This window comes from Marmota marmota, unplaced genomic scaffold (genome assembly GCF_001458135.2).
Source record: "Marmota marmota marmota unplaced genomic scaffold, marMar, whole genome shotgun sequence".
Lineage (NCBI taxonomy): Eukaryota > Metazoa > Chordata > Mammalia > Rodentia > Sciuridae > Marmota > Marmota marmota.
In genome coordinates, this window is record NW_026000108.1 from 873929 (window position 1) to 891552 (window position 17624).

Sequence of the window (17624 nt, forward strand, 5' to 3'; positions counted from 1 at the left end):
CCACCCACCCCACCCTGACCTTTTCAACAAGCAATATGTGTGTGCCAAGGAGCATCCAGGTATCACAGTTCTGCCTTCCACCTAAGCAAATGGGGTCTGCTAATGGCAGAGGACTCCAATGCCCACAAAAGAAGGCTAGAATGTGTCTTTCCTTTTAGGAGGAGCAAAGACCCTCCCTGCCTGGTCACCATAGGCCCTGCCCCTGCCAAGGAGTTAAGAATATTTCTGATGCCAGAGGGTGATATTTTGCTTATGTGTATGATCCTCTGTCTTTACTTTGAATGCTCTGAAATGTTGTTTAGATAATTCCATAATTTAAAAAAAATAGTTGTATATGAACACAATATCAGTTTATTTTGTTTTGTTTATTTTTGTGTGGTGCTGATGACCAGTGCCTCACATGTGCTTGCACTCTACCACTGAGCTACAACCGCAGCCCTCGTTAATTCCACAATCTATAAAACAATAGTGTGAAAATTGAATCATGCTTGAGAGTCCTACTGCTGGCACTCACCTATAATACTAGCAGCTTGGGAACTGAGGCAGGAGGATCACAACTTCAAGGCCAGTCTGGGCAATTCAGTGACACCCTGTCTCCTATTAAGAAATGTTTTAAGGGCTGGGGCTGTGGCTCAAGTGGTAGCGCGCTCGCCTGTCATGCGTGCGGCCCGGGTTCGATCCTCAGCACCACATACAAACAAAGATGTTGTGTCCGCCGAGAACTAAAAAAATAAATAAATACAAAAAAAAAAAAAGAAATGTTTTAAATGCCAGAGACTTGGCTCAGTGGTTAAGCGCCCCTTGATTCAACCCCTAGTACTAAAAAAAAGAAAAAAAAGAAATCCTATTCACGGTCAGACACCCTTTCTCCCCTTCTCGGAGCTCAGTGGTTCCTGAGGGGGCTCACTCCTGGCTTCCGGGGCAGTGACAGTGTGTTGGATCACTCCCTGTACACCTTCTCTCCTCGTCCTCTCTCTCACCTGCCCTCACCAGACACAGGTGCCCCAGAATCTTCTGAGTGCTCTGGGGCTGCTGCCAGGAGGAAGTTCTGCAGATGCCAGGAGAGCTGGGGAATGTGGGCCCCGGCCAGTGAGGTGCCAAGGAACATGTGGGACCTGATGGGGGAGGGTAACCCTCCAGCTGCCTCAGGGAAGAACATTCCAGAAAACTGAACAGGAAATTCAAAGCCAGACAAGTTGCAGAGGAGAAAAGGCCACAGCTAGAGGCCAATGACCACTGGACTTACAGGGTCAGAGGCTGCAAGGAGCGTGGTCATTGGGTGCAAAGGGTGGGTCGCTGTTAGGCCTTCTTGCCAGCGGCATGTGGCAAATGGGTGTGGAAGGGTGCTGTGGCAGATGGCCAGCAGCAGCTGGAAAGGCCAGCCACAGGCAACAGAAAGCAGGGCCCAGAGACTGGCCGCTGGGCTGAGGAGGACAGCAGTGCCAGGGCGTCCCTTACCAGACTCTACAGTTGCAGCTGGGCTGTGACAGGTGGGATAAGCCATGGATTTCCCAGGAGAGACTCCATGGCTCTGACGTGGACCTTATGAGTTGGAGCATGCGGGCGGCCACGTGTGCAGTCAACTTCATGCAGGGCACTAGGCCATGGGCTCCCCAGAGCCGGCAGCCCCAGCCCAAAAGCCAAAGTCTCTCTCTAGGATTCATTTTGTTTTGAAATGCAGCTGGAGTGGAGTTCCAAGGCATTACTCAGGCACAGCTGAGGATGAGCGGGACAGAAGTGGGCCGGAGACGCGTGTCTCCTGACACCACCGCGGCCCCTGCAGGCCTTGGTAGTACTTTTGTCATGGCTCCAGCTTGGCCCTGGCCATACCCATGCTGCCAGTTCTTCCCTGTTCCTGAGGCTGCCTTCCTGTGCTGTGGTTGTGTCCACTGCACTCTATCTGCTGCCCAGTGTGGTGGCTAAAGCAGCAAGACCTGCCCTCTGAAGAAGGCCTGGCCTCTGCACACACAGCCTTGGCCTGTCTCCTCTCCCCGCGCCCTCCAGGCCTTCCTACCTGCCGAAGCTGCTATCATCAGTTCCCTGGAGTTGAGGTATGTGTCTCAGATCCTGAGTTGCCTGCAGTCCTGTCTCCTTGTCAAGTGGGCAGGCTGATTTTTTTTTGGGGGGGGGGTAGGGGAGGGACAGTCTACAAAGAACCATTAGCGCTTTGGGTGAATGAATGCTACTTCACGTGACCCAATGCCAACGGACTTTAATTCAACTTAATTATTTGTGAGAATCCCTTTTAGAAGAAAATATCACAAGTTCTTTGACATGAAACTGGAACCAGGATATGACTGGTGTCCACTGGGCCCTCTTGCTGTTGACCCTCACTGGCCCCGCACAGTCCTGACTCCTGGCTCCAACAGTGAAGGCAGCCTTAGGTCTCCAGGGCCACTGGCATGCAGCCAGAGGTCTGAACCACACCAGTGCTTCAGAGTCCAGTGTCCAGATGCTGAGAAGGGAAGGTACACGTGAACTGGTCAGTCTGCCAGGTGGACGCAAAGGGAAAGCCGTGGGATGACGCCTGACCACAGGGTAGGCTGACGCCTGACCGCAGGGTAGGCTGGGAGCAAAAGCAGGTGAAGACCTGGATACTTTTTAACATTTACAACTTTTATTTATTTAAACCGACAAATAGAAATAGTATATATTTAGCATGTGTAACATGTGGCTTGAAAATATGCACATATTGTGAACTGGCTAAATCCAACTAGTTCAGGTACCTGCCTCGTTTCATAGTGAGAGCTCTTGAAATCGGCTCTCTTGGCAATTTTCAAGAATGCAATACATTGTATTCAGGTGTTGTGGTATAGGTTTTGAACTTATTCCTCCTAATTGAAACTTTGTATCTTTTAGCTGATGTGTCCCCCTACCCCGCCCCAGTCCCTGGTTACTACCTTACCACTCCACTTCTCTGGGATCGAGATTGTTGCAGTCCACACATAAGCCAGGGCACATGGCACTTGTCATCCTGTGTCTGCTCGTTTCATACCCTGCTATGGCCCTGAAACTCTCTTAGAGTTTGCTTTCCTCGTGAGGCACAGAGGGTGGGAACAACCTGACCCTGGCGCTTGGGGGTGGGGACCCGTGAAAGGGGGTTAAAATCAGATGAGACCATCAGGGTGGAGCCCCCATGGCCTTGTGAGAAGGGGAAGGGACCAAGGAGACGTACACCCACTCCATGAATCCCATGTGGCACCTGAGCCACCACGGACTCTGTCAGCAAGAAGCCATCATCACTAGAACAGTGAGCCAAAATTAGCCTCTTTTCTTTATAACCTACCTAGTCTGTGGTATTGTGTTACTAGCAGCAAGAGCAAACTAATACGTATAACATAGTGCCCTCAAGGTTCATCCTTGTTATTGCAAATGACAAGATTTCCATTTTTTTTAAGGCTGAATAGTACTCTGTTATGTGAATTACCACATTTTCCACCTAAAAATACTTTAAGTACAAATACTGAGAACATCCACCCATCTTACATCCCTTCTATAAGCCACAGGATGGGAAGAGGAGGTCATCTCCTCACGGGTGATTGCCAACTGAGTGCTGCATGCAGGGAATCTGAGGAGGACTGCAGGTGGACAGTACTCTGGACACAGCAGCTCTGTCTGGTCACTTGACACATCCAGGGCCCAACTTCCTGGGTGAGGAATGAGGCAGAAGACCCACACAGACCCACAGTGATCCAGAAGTGTTCTTGGTTAGTCCATGCTGTGTGATAGAGTGTCACCAGCCAGGGCATTTTTGAGACTCAGAGCTCTGGAGGCAGGAAGTTCAAGATCCAGGTACTGGCTTCTGGTGAGGACAGGTGCCCTGTTCTCCCACAGGGCCCAGGGTGGGAGACGGCCCGTAGTGGGATCAAGGGCCTGGATGCACTGTCCTACAGCACACCCATCCTGAGGCACTCCCCAGGCAGAGCCTGTGCAGCTGGCCCCCTTTCAGGCCCATCTGTCCCTGCCATGAAATCTGCCCTGTCAGATTTCACCATGCCCTTGGAAGGGCAGACATTCTGACTCAGGGGGTTAGTGGAGCCTACTCTGCAGATGGCCTAGGAGGTAAAGGAAAGTCGATGTCCACTTCAGTGTACCCGTGATGGCCACACGATGGCCACCATGACAGACCTGCAGGAGCAGGAGGAGACCACAAACTTTCAGCGTGGAGCTGAGCACATGGGCCTCTGACAAGACCAGAGAGCCCGGGGACCAGGCCGCGCAGGAGCACCCAGGACAGCAACCCTGAGCCAGGGCTTCAGAATCCACATTCACCTGGAGAGGTGAGCTGGCCTGCGTGGCGTGAGGCAGGCACAGGAGCGAGGCCCCTGAGGAGAAGAGGCCGAGGGAGTCTGCCTTCTTGGAGTTCATGGCCAGGCTCACTGGACTTCAGATAGAGACTTCTCAGGGTCTTACGGTCCAGGCCCCACCACCCCTGCAGCAGGTGAGTCACAGGCACAGGCCAGTGACAGTTGTGGGCCTGTGACAGAAGCAACATGGCAGGGACAGAAGTGCTGATTCCTAGCAGTGAGGCCCTGGGGACAGGCTGATTCTCTTCAAATACAAAACGCAAAAAAGGAGCCACAGGGTTGTTGTCGATGAGTGAGCAGCAGGACTGGCTTCCCCCGCCAAAACCTTCAGGGAGGCACTAGACCACAGAGGCCCTTGGGTAAGGCTGGGCGGTGGCCCAGTGGTGGAGCACCAGCTAGTGTGCGAGGCCTGAGTCCAGTCCCCAGCACAGCGCATCAGAGCTCATTGAGCATCTTAGTATTCTAGAAAATGAACAGGAGCACAAAGTGAGATTCCAGGGGAAGATGGCCGGTGGTGAACTGCGCTGTGGAGAGGCCCACATGGAGGACGCCCCTCCTGTGCACTGCTGCACAAGCTGGCCTTCAGGCGAGACCACAGCCCTGGCTGGCACTCTGGCCTGTGAGACCCGGTTCTCCATCCACAGGGAGTAAGCTGAAGGGTGTGCTGAGCACATTTGAGGGAGAAGACCAAGATTGGAAAGTACCTGCTACCCTGACGCCCCAAAACCTGGCGTGATATTGGTGAGTCCTGTTTCTCCAGACACAGGTAAGGGCATGGGGTCTGGGGAGACCCAGGCCCTGAGCACAGAGGACACCATGGCTGAGCTGCCAAGACTGGATTCATAGGCTTAGGACAGGGGGTCGGGGTGTGAGCCCCACAGGAGCTCAGGCTGCTGGTCCAGGACAGGTGAGGGAGAATGGAGGATCCTATCTGCTGGTCAACACCACCCATCCCCAGGACACACAGGAGGCTCACAGCATGTGACGAATCCCCTCCTGGTCTCAAGGTGACTCTGAATTTCATTATGCGTTTAGAAAGTCAAATGCTTTTGCTGGAATAAAAGGAGCCCCCAGGTGAGTGAGGTGCTGCGAGGGAGAGCTGCTGCTCGGCCACACCCGGTGGCTCCGGCTCTTTGGCTGGGCTGGTCTTCACACAGTAGCTGTCTGATCTGTGGCTCAGCACGGCACCAGGAAGTGTCAGGAGTAGCCAAGGCACTGGGCACAGGCCTTCCTGGTTAGCTGCACAGAGCCAGCACCAACCCCACTGTCCGTCACTGTCAGGAACATGGCACAGACACTGACCCGTTGGGTCTGAGCCTGTCACTGCCCTAGGCAGTTTTCACATAGACTGGCTCTTTTAAAACTAGACTCAAAACAGGGAGGTGTTACAGTAGGAAGAACAGAAACAGGAAGCCTCCCTGAAGTCGCCTTTTTCTGGAGACCTCACAGCCAGTCTGTGTCAAGCTCTGGGTTTGGATCTAGAGGTCAGGGCTCGGAGCTCCACCACGTGGCCGGCTTCTTGCAGATTCCCTATCTGCTCTGGACTCCAGGCCATGGCAGCAGGTGCTCTCAGACGTCTGTTTCCTAGGTGACATGGGCCTCCGTGGGGCAAATATGAAGAGGAGACCAGGGTTGAGAGATGTTCTGTGTCCCTGGGATTGCCTGGTGGGAAGGGGAGTGTGCAGGCAGGGACAGCCACATGGGCAAAGCTGGTGTGGAAGCAGATGGCCCAGAGCAGGGCTGGAGGGGGGCCTTCCAGGGGACCCCAGCAAGGGAGCGCTCAGCCATCTCACAGGCTGGTGGCACAGAGCCTGGGGGAGGAAGGGTGGAGTCCAGGTCCAGCAGTCCTGGAGAGGAATGACTTTGCGCTTGTGTAGACAGGATGCAAATCCCATGATAAAACACCACAGTGTCAGAGGTTGATCCCCAGCACAGGGGAGTAAGGACTAGGAGGTGCTGCTCGAGGAGGGACAAGGGTGAGCATCTGCAGTGGGGGCAGATCCTGTCCCAAAATAAAAAATAGAAAGGTCTGGGATGTGACTCAGGGTGTAAGCACCCCTGGGTTCCACCCCAGTGCCAGGGGCTGTTGAGAGCACAGGTCTACTTCTGGGCTCTGCCACATGAGCACCGTGTCCTTTCCTCCACCAACACCAGTCCCTTTTCCTTAAGCTGTGTGTGGCAAGTCTCAAAGAGGAACATACCAAGTCCACCCATTTTATTCCTTTTCAAATCTTTTCTCACTGTCCTGGTTCCTTTGCATTTCCATACAAATTTTAGAATAACTTTGTCCATGCTTATAAAATAAAACTTGCTGAAATTTTGATAGGAGTTATGTTAAACCAGCAAATTATCTGGGGAGACTTGAGCCTCCCAATCCATGAACATGATATGTCTCTCCATTTATTTAGATCTTTGATTTTTTTCACCACTGCTTTGAATATTTCATCATACAAGTCTTAAACATGGTTCATGTCTAATATTTTAATGATGATAAATGGTTACATTTTTTATTTCAGTTTCTGAATGTTCATTGCTAGAATATAGGAATACAATTGATTTTCATATGTTTATCTTGTATCCTGCAATCTTGCTGAACTCAATTATCCAGTGTTTTGTTTTTATGTGTGTAGGTTACTGGTAAATTTCTACACAGATAATCATGCTATCTGCATGATTAGTTTTACTTTTCCCTTTCCAATTGTATGCCTCCCCCACACCTTCCTTGTCTTATTGCACTGGCTAGATTTTCAACATTGTGTTGAATGAAAGTGGTGATAGAAGACATCCTCGCTTTTTTTTTTTTAATACATGGCATATGTTAAGGGCGTCTGAGTGGCAAACTGCTCCCCCATGCTACACATGTGAGCGGCAAACTGCTTACGCTGTAGACACAGATAGCCCTGAGCATGAGGTCGTGCGTGGCAGTCCCTGGACTTGCTCCACAGCCCGTGCCTCAATTGGTCGCTGCAAGGACAGTTGGCCATAAATTGTATTGGTGGCTTCCTGTAATCAGCTTAGCTACTGCCTGAGTGTGAATACAGGGTAACTGCACAGTAAAATCAGACCTGCGTCCTGCTTGGCCCCCGGAGGTCTTGATTAGCGACTCCGCAGCCACACTCTCCTCTACCCTGTTCGGTGGACCTCCTCGCTGGACAAGAGAGCCCACGGAGCCAATGAACCTTTACTTTACTTGTTTGTATGTGGTGCTGAGAATCGAACCCAGTGCCTCATACATGCTAGGCAGGCAGTTCACCAAACCCCACCCACTTTCCTTGTTCTTGATTTTTGCAGAGAATCATTCTGCTTTCACCATTAAGTATGATGTAAGTGCTAGGATTTATGTAGAGGTTCTCTATCAGATTGCATTCATGCCTTTTTTTTTTTTTTAGAGTTTTTATCATGAGCAAGTATTGAATTTTGCCAATTTTTTTCGCATTAACTGATGAATTCTTGTGATTTTTCTCTTTTAGTCTATTGATATTGATTAATTTTCAATACTGAACCAGCCTTGATCCTTGGAATAACTCCCCTTAGTCATGGGGTATAATTCTTTTTATAATTTGCTGAATGCTATTTGTCAAAGTTTTGTTAGATTTTCGGTCTCTATAATGAGGAATAGTAGTCTATAAGTTTATTTTCTTTATATTATCTTCTTCAGATTGAATATAAATATGGTACTAGGTTCATAAAACAAGTTGGGAAACATTATCTTTTTCCTATCTTCTGTAAAATATTGTGTAGAATTTGTGTTAATGCTGCCTTAAATGTTTAAAAGAATCTAGGCCTGGAGTTTCCTTTTTGGGAACTCTGACATCAAAGCCTAGTTCTTTAATGGTCACGGGTTACAGGACACCTAGTTAACTTATCTATTTCCCATGCAGGGTAGTTGGTGCTTTCCAAGAAGTTAGTCCATTTCACCAAGGGCATCAAATGTGTATGTACAGAGTGTTTTGTTGCTATTACTGGTACTGGAGAGTGGACCCAGGAGTACTGTACCACTGAGTTACTTCCCTAACCCTTTTCATTTTTTTTTTTTAAATTTTAAGATAGGGTCTCACTAAGGGGCCCAGGCTGGCCTTGAACTTGGGATCCTCCTGCCTCAGCCTCCTGAGTGGGATCACAGGGGTGGCCACCACACTGGCTCACTTATTACCAATTTTTTAATCTCTGTAGAGTCTGTACTTTTATTCCTCCTAAATTGATCATTGCCGCAGTCTGGCTGGGCACAAATCACGAGCCACTCAAGCAGGAACAAACGTTATTTCCGAACTCCCGCGAATGCCACACATGCGGCCTTCTCCCGGGACACACCACCCACCAACCGGAAATCCCTCCTCCGGAAATCCCTCCTCTGGCACTTCCCCAACCAACTCGAACTCCCCAGGAATCCCCGGGGAGAACTCCAAAGTAGCAGGCCTGAGGTGGACAGCAGGGGTCTAATACACAATTGAACACACAGCTTAACATAACCATCATCATCTCAATGGCTTGCTGGCGTCACCTCTCAACCACTACGTTCTGGCAAAAATGCCATGCAGCCCTCAACAGATCATTTGTGTCTTCTGTGTTTCTTTATCAGTTCTTCTAGATGTTCATCAATTTATGGATTGCCATTTCATTGATCTTCTCTAATTGTTTTGTTTTTCAATGTTGTTGATTTCTGTTCTCGGTTCCCCCTTCCTTCTTCATGCTCTGAGTATGTCTTGCTCTTCGTTGTCTACTTTCTTAAGGTGAAATTTTCAGTTACTGATTTGAGTTTTGCCCTTTTTTAGTTTTCATGATTGAAGGTCTTCTTGTAACCTTTGTTATTTTTCAGTTTGCATCGTGGTTGCTGAACACAGTCCATATGGCCCCAGTCCTTTTAAATTTGCTCAACTTTCTATAGCCCAGGATATGGCTGTCTTGCTGAGTGTCCCTGTAGATGCTGGAACACCGAGTGTGCTGTGTGTGGTTGATGGTGTTGTGGAGTGTCTTCTGTGTCCTTGCTGGCTCCTCATACCACTGTTGGCTCACTTGTTGAGAAGCCATGTTGAAGTAGACACTATATTGTATTTTTGTTTTCATTTGATCAGTTTTTTGCTTCCCTTTTCCCCCCACACTGGAGATTGAACCCAGGGTCCTTTACCATTGAGTTACATCCCCTGCTCTTTTTATTTTGAGACAAGGTCTCACTAAGTTACCCAGGCTGGCCTTGAACTTGCCACCTTCCTTTCTCAGCCTCCTGAGTCACTGGGATTACAGGCCTGGCCACCACACTGGGCTTGCCTCCTGTATTTCACAGTTTTGTTGAGTGCATTTTTAGGATTCTTACCTTCTTGGGTGAACTATTCCTTCATCATTAGGTAGTGTCCCTCTCCATCTTTAGTGATTTCCTTTGCTTCAAAGAATGATTTATCTGGATTAGTATAGCCACCCCTGCTTTCTTTCTTTCTTTTTTTTTGGTACTGGGGATTGAACTCAGGGGCACTCAACCACTGAGCCACACCCCCAGTCCTATTTTGTGTTTTATTTAGAGACAGGGTCTCACTGAGTTGCTTAGTGCCCGGCCATTGCTGAGGCTGGCTTAGAACTCATGATCCTCCCGTCTCAGCCCCCACTCCCCGCCCCCTGAGCCACAGGGATTATAGGTGTGCACCACCATGCCCGGCTTCGACTCTTTATTCTAAACCTGACTATATATGCATTTTTTTGGTAAGACTATAGCTGACTTAGATCATGTCATCCATGCTGCCCATCTGTAACTTAGTTTATTTACATCATTTACATCTAATGTAATCATAAGTATTTTTCAGAGCTTAAGTTGATGTACTATTTTTGATTTTCTGCTTGCTTTCTCTGTTTTCTGTTTCCCTGGTCCCTATGGTAACCTAAACATTTTTTAGAATTTAATTTTGATTTATCATTTATTTGTTTATTTTTTAATATTTATTTTTCAGTATTCGGTGGGCACAACATCTTTATTTTATTTTTATGTGGTGCGCCCCGCGCATGCCAGTGTTACCGCTGTTGACCGGTGAGTCCTTGCTTCCCCAATGTTGAAGAATAACACCAGAGAGCATGCCGAGGCAAGGTCGGAGTAGAAATTAGAAGTTTATTAAAGGACAGCAGAAAAGACTTCTCCCAGAGGAAGAAGGGGACCCAAGATGTGGAATCCGTGGAGGTGCGGTTGTCTCCCCTTTTTATAGTTTTGGTGATGGAATGTAAGGGGGAAGGGTTGGGACACAGGTGGGCCAAAAAGTAATCTGGGCAGGAAGGTCTTCATTATCACTTCTTTGGGATGGGCTATCTCCAAATCTGTTGGGGGCTGTTTCCTGGGTTCCATTAACATTTCTTTGGGGTGGACTTTGGCCTAGGGCCTTTCGGGGACTTCATTAACATTCCATGCATTGTCCTGCGTTTCCCGGAATCATTATCAGCATGGCCTCCATTTTGATATGATATTAGACCCGATTTACCTAACTACACTGACTACCTAATTTTAAATCTGGCTTCACCAGGTGAGTGTGTTACCGCTTGAGCCACATCCCCAGCCCCGTTATCATTTATTTTTCAAAAGGTTCTTTTGTGGTGCTGGGGATTGAACCCAAGGTCTTGCCCCTGCTAGGTGCTCATCGTACAGCTGTTAAGTGTTACATCGTAGAGTGAAACTCCTCACAGCACACACATCCGTAAGGGCATTTGTGTGCAGCTGGAGAGACACGTAGAAGCAGCACCTCCCAGGCTGCAACCACCAGCTCCTGTTCCTCTGAGATGTTCTTGTAAAGGTCAGGCGAACGTCGGAGGAAAAGACCACCAAGAGACTGTCTCATGCAACAGCAAAGGGTTTATTGGGGGTCCAGCATGCTGGGGCTCCAAGCCTACCTCGAAGAGGTAAAGAGCAAAGAGCCCCGAGAACAGCTTGAGCAGATCTTATATACATTCTTTGAAAAGGGCAGGGACTTCACATACAGCATAACAAATCACCTCACACCGCGGGAAAATCAAACAGCAACTCTAAAACATGATTAGCACATTCACTGGCGGGAACAAGTTAGGTAGGGGTGATTGGTCAGTACAAAAGGGGTATTCGTTTGAACTGATTGGTTTAAGCCAAGAGGGGAGGACGTGCTGAACTACATGGTTTCCCAACAGGTTATCAACCACCATAAACTACTGGGAGGGTCATCTGGCATCCCAGGTATTTCCCTGTCTCATGCTGATTGGTGGCTGCTAGGGGGCTGCTATGGATCCCCACCTAGCCTGACTGAGTCAGGGACACCTGGCGCAGCAGATCTCTCCTGTAGATAAACAACTTAGCAGGGTGGGAATGTGCCTAGGAGTGCTCTGTGGGTTTTTCCAAGGACAAAGGCCATGTCCCTTCCTTGGACAGGCTTTGCTCTGAGATAGAGGCTGGTTTTTCATTCTTACACCTTGTTGTCTTAACCCTCAAACACGATTGAGAAAGATGAAGAGGAGAGTGTGCTGTATTCATCCACATTTTTACTATTTCTGTTCTATTTCCTTTGGGATTTTTTTCTCTCCCATCAGGAGTTTCTTAGTCCTTCTCTGAGGGCCCTGCTGGTGAAGAATCTGGAAGGGAATCCTTGGTTTGCTGTCACAGCAAACTTTCTTTCCGCTCTTGAAAGACACTGGACAGGGCTGTAGCTCCAGGTGCTTTCCTTCTGTCACATGAGGACCTGCTGGGCTGCTCTGGGTCATGGTCTTCTGAGGGTCCAGCGTAACTTCCCTCCGTCATACCTTTGGCTTTTGGTAGTTGGTGGCTGTGGTTGTTCCAGTCTGCTGAAGCTGCCGTTCAAGACACTATGGACTTCACGGTTCCCTCTGTAAGGATCCCGCGAAACGTCGGAGAAAGAGACCACCAAGTGACCACTCATGCAATTGGCAGAAGGGGGATTTATTGAACCAGCATGCTGGGGCTCCGTGCCCACTCAAGAAGGGAAAGCAGCCCAGAGCCCCGAGCAGGGGCTGAGCACTGCTTAAGTACACTTTTTGGGGAAAAAAAGCGGAGGGCTTTGTATACATCAGAACAAATCATCATGAGGCGCGGGAAAATTGAATAGCAACTCCTAAACATGATTGGTTCATTCATTGGCGGGAACAGGTCAGGCTGGAGTGATAGGTCATTCCTAAGGAGGGGGTTACATTTAAACTGATTGGTCCAGGCCCTGCAGTGCCTACCTGCGACCACACAGAGCCCTTATTAAACAAAATAGTCAGGGGAAATATTTACTGGGCAGTTCCAAGCATTGTCTCAACAGCTACAGAAATTTCAGGTTTTGCAGGTAGCATAGAAACCTAACAATACCTAATCCTTTACATTTTAACTCAGACCTTGCAGCTTAGAAACTTTACAACACCCGGTCTTTTACCCTTTAACTTTTACGCTTTAACTTCAATTTCTTTTACCCTTACACCTCAAAGTCTGGAGGTAGGAAGCTGAGACGGAGGTGCTGGTGTGCCCGGTGGGGTGAGGGCCCTTCCTGCCCACTGACCCACACGTGGGTGAAGTCTGCTGCTGGAGCTGCGTTGCTGCTGCCTTGGGGACTCACCTCACCGTCTCACCCAAGCCCAGGCACCCAGAAAGGCTCCACCGAGGCTCCATCCCACGGGGGGCCAGGGATTCAACAAAGGGGCTTTGGGGTCAAAATTTCATTCCTGTCTCGTGTCTTTGGATTTCTTTGGCCTTTCCCATTTGGCTTTGTTTGGTTCTTGAACATTTCAGTTGGAGTGGGCCACCAGCCTCGGGGGTCACCTGCCACTGGTTCCTCAGCTCTCCTTCATTTCCCGGGTTCCTCTTTGCTGAGGTTCACTGGCCCCTGAGGTCCTTTCTGCCACGGGTCTCTCCCTTGTTCCGTGGTGACCGTTGCCTTGTTGGGGTGTTGGGTTGGCTTTCCTGTTCCTTTGTCTTTCCCGACCTCCATTCACTGAGTTCTTAGAATTTTTGCCACCATGTTTTCTCATTTACTCCTCCATACCTTCAGTCTCTTTGCTGAGATGTTCCTGTTTGTGAAGGCTTGTTGCAGCATTTTCCTGACATCTACTTTGAGCTCTACATCTTTTTTTTTTTTTGTAGCTGTACATGGACAGAATGCCTTTATTTTATTTGTTTGTTTATATGTGGTGCTGAGGATTGAACCCAGTGCCTCATGCATGCTAGGCAAGCGCTCCACCACTGAGCCCCAGCCCCAGCCCCACATCAGAGCATCTTGGTGTTGGGTCTTTTTACTGTCTGTCTGGTTCTGGTTCTTAGCGTGACATGTGTTGCTCAACTACATCCTGGATAGTTTAAGCATCCTGCTGTGGGTTTCTGGCCCTGGAAACTCTTGTGCCTCAGCTGGTGAGTCTGGAGAAGTGTGCTGCCCAGTCACGCCCAGGATGGAGGGGGCAGCTTCCTTTGAGCTGAACACAGAGCTGATGGGCAGACAGTTCAGAAACTGCAGGTGAGTGGCATTTGGAGCCAATGGTCATAGCACTGTCCCTGCAGGATGGTCACAGCCTGTTGCTGGCCCCAAGGATGAAGGGGACTCTGTGGAGGCTGAAGCCATGGTCTTGACTCATCTCAAGAAAAACCTGAGGAGCTCAATGTGTGCAGGTACAAGCTGGTCCTGCTGAAGGGGTGCAGCAACATTGGCCTCATAGGAAGCTAAGTCAGATGGCTTTGTCTCCCAAGCACATGGGCTTGTGCTCAGCCTTGGTGTGGTTCTCCAGGAGCCCCCCACCTACCCCCGCGACCCCAGGTGGCAGGGCCAGTGCTAGGGCAGGGCATTATTCCAGGGGACTGGCACAGTGCACTGAAGGGAAATCAGACACATTCCCCTCCCTACGCACACCCTGACTTGGTGTTGGGAATGACCCTGTTCCCACCACCCGGTCCTCTCCCTCCCCCTGCAGTGTCCAGGAGCAGCTCTACGGTCCGTCCTCAGCATCCACAGAGACACTCCTTGGGGGACTGGAAGCCCAGCCAGTAGCTCTAGGGACTCTCCCTGGGAACGCTCCCTCCAGGCAATTGCAGGGACCTGGCCCAGGCTCTCCAGCCTTCAGCTCCTCATGGCCTCCTTGCTTGGTCAGTTGAGGGTGGCCTTTCCAGTGGCCTGGAGAACCCTGAGTGATGTGAACTCTGAGCAAGTCGTGCTGTCCATGTCACCGGTGAACATCCACCCCTCCCCCACCCCTTAGCCTGGGTCAACCTTCCAAGCCCAGTCCGTCCACCCCTGAAGCCCTCCCTGTGGTTGATGGTGATTGAACCCACAGAGAGGGTGCTCTGACCACTCAAGGCTCATGACAACATTATTTGTTTATTTTTTTAGGGGAAGGGTATCGGGGATTGAACTCAGGGGCACTCAACCCCTAAGCCATATCCCCAGACCTTTATATTTTATAGCTTACTTCGAGACAGGGTCTCACCTTGTTTTTGCTGAGACTGGCTTTGAACTTTGAACTTGTGGTCCTCCTGCCTCAGCCTCCTGAGCCTCTGGGATTATAGGCAGAAGCCTCTGCACCTAGCATGACAACGTCTTTAACAAACTTTCTTGCCAAAGAATAACCTAGGCCCCTTCATGCATGGGGGTGGGTTTCCCCAAATGAAAGCAATGGCCTGAGATATAGCCTCACAATTCGGGTGTTTCCCCCCAACAAAGATCTCCCCAGTTGGAAACATTAAAGTGTTCATGCTGCATTCCCCAGGGTGGGCCACAGGTCTAACAGTGACCAAGTGGACAGGAAGAGGGGTTAGCTCCCTCTAGTTACCCCAGGATCACACCGTGGGGTAACAAGAATCTCTGGAATGTTCCATCTCCAGGTGTCCTGAGGACACAGACAGAGGATCTCCAATGTCCGCGAACATGGGGTGACTGTGGACTTTTAGACAGCCTTTCCTTGCTGTAGCAAACTGTTGGTTTTCAGCGTATGAGCCTTTCACGTCCTCCCTTGAATCCCTTGCTAGGTATTTGATTCCTTTAGATTCTACTATAAGGGAAATTGTTTTCTTAATGTCCTGATGGATTTCTCAGTGCTGGCATGGAGACACACGATGTTTGTGTCTTGATCTGGACTCTTCATGAGCCCCAGGGGCTTCCCCGGGTTCTAGTGGACCCCGCCAGCTGCCCATGGGGAGAGTGTGGCTCCTGCCTCTCCCACTCGCTGCGCTGTTTCTTCGCGTCTGTGGCTGGGGAGGACTGGGTGTGGCAGCGTCTCGGGTCTCTGCTGCCGTCCCTCTGCCATCCCTAGCTCTGAGAGGTGAGCGAGGCTGTCCCTTCCGCTGCTCCCACCGCGTCTCAAAGGCCTTGCTGCAGGTTTCCTCCCCACCCATCGCCACTTTTCCCCGTGATTTCTTCTTTGACCCACTGGTTGTTTCAGGAAATTGCTTAATTCCACAATTTTGTGAAATTCTCATTTTCATTTTTCTTTTATTGATTCCTAACTTTACCTTGTTTGTTACGACCAGAGAAGATTCCTTGTAAAATATCTACCTTTTTTATTGCACCTTGAACCCCAGGGCTCTCTACACTGAGCCGCACTCTGGGCCTCTTGGGTCTTCTGTCTGACACAGGGTCTTCTAAGTTGCCCAGTCTGGCCTTGAACTTGCAGCCCTCCTGCCTCTGAACTGCTGGGTCAGAGGTGTGCCCCTGTGCCTGGCTGGCGTCTGCCTGTCCTCAGCTGTCCTGCGCTGGGGCCTTGCATGTCCCTATTCTGTCCTGGAGGACATCCCGGGGCCCCTGACCGTGCTGCTGGTGGGTGTCTTCTGTGTCTGTCAGTCCTCTGTCTGACGCTCTGTCCTTTGAGAGTGGGGTATTGAATCTTCCGAGGGTCAGTCCTAGGTGCCTTGGTGTTCATCGTACCTTTCCCACAGGGAAGCTTCTCTCCTATAGAGTGTCCCCTGCTCGGTGCGCACCTGCCTTCTCCTGTCCCCTCCGTCCCTCTCTGTCTTTGTGTCTGAACGGCCTCTCTGGTGGACAGCTTGCAGTGGGGACGTGTTCTTGATCCTCCTGTTCCCCTCTGGCTTAGTGGGCAGAGTGCAGACAGGGAGGGCCCCTCTCCCTCGCTGTGGCCCTCGCGGTGCCTCACGGCCATTCCGTCCTCTGTATTGCTGCCTTCTCTCACGGCGTCCCCTCCTCCTTTCCCACTGTGCATCGGCACAGCCCCGCCTCTGTGGTTGCCCAGGGGATGCGCTACACCTCACATGCGATTGGAACTCACACCAGGTTAACTGCAGCAGCATGAGAACTGCTCCTACTTTCTGTAGTTCACTACAAATTGCATCATTTTACATTTCCCCCCATATCCAAGATTAATGGTTGCTTTTACACATCTCGTTTTAGACCCTACAGACAATAAGAAAAGTGGAGTCACAGACCAAGAATGGAGGCGCCCGAGCTTTTCTTACTCCTCATGTATGTACCTTTGTTGAAATCTTTACTCCTTCACTGGCTGTGAGCCACTCTCCAGCACCCTCTAGTTTCCTTCTGAAAGACTCCCTTTGGCATAGTTCAAAGAGGTAGAGTTGGACTACTCCGATTTTCAGCTTTGAAATTTACGACAAAATTATAAGAGTAATTAAAATAGCATGATACTGATATCAAGACAGGCATACAGACCTGAAGGAAAGAATAAAGGACTCAGAAATAAACCTTCATGGGCCAGGTGTGGTGGCCATGCCTTCATCCCAGCTGTTCAGGAGGCTGAGGCAGGAGGATTGCAAGTTTGAGGCCAGCCTCAGCAACTTAGTGAGGCCCTGTCTCAAAAAATAAAATGTGCTGGGGATGTGGCCCACTGGTAGAGTGCCCTGGGTTCAAAGCCCAGAACCACCAAAGAAGGAGGAGGGGGATAAAGACCCTCTTGCATGGTCAGCAGATACTTGACAAGAGTGCCAAGGCCATTCAACGGAGAAAGGACAGTTTTCCACCAGTGCTGGGAGACTGGACGGCCTTGAGGAAACAGAGAAAATGAGCCCCTATCTCCCACCACACGAAAAGAGTGACTCGGCGTGAGCCACAGACCTGACTGACCAGCTGAGACGGCGAGACGCAGGAGAAAAGGAGGAGGGGTCTTCGTGCTGTTGGATTTGGCAACAAGTGCAGTATGGCCCCCAAAGCACAGGCAACCTCACAACAAAAATAGATCTCAGTGTGATTTTCATCCAATCTAGAACTTTCTTCCATGAAAGGGCACTACTAGGAGAGTGAAGCCCGGCACGGTGGCACACGCCTGTGATCCCAGCGGCTCAGGAGGCAGGAGGACTGCAGTTCGAAGCCAGCCTCAGCAAAAGCAAGGTGATAAGCAACTCGGTGAGGTCCTGTCTGCAAATAAAATACAAAATAG

The 17624-nt window shown here is 49.9% G+C and overlaps 1 long non-coding RNA gene across 1 annotated transcript; it reads left to right on the plus strand.

Moving 5' to 3' along the window:
- The first annotated feature begins 1042 nt into the window (after window positions 1-1042).
- On the plus strand, window positions 1043-17618 carry LOC107139073. Its single transcript, XR_001503088.2, has 3 exons — window positions 1043-2051; window positions 4952-5073; window positions 16625-17618. It is a non-coding gene; the product is annotated as an uncharacterized LOC107139073 (long non-coding RNA).
- Window positions 17619-17624: the final 6 nt, after the last annotated feature.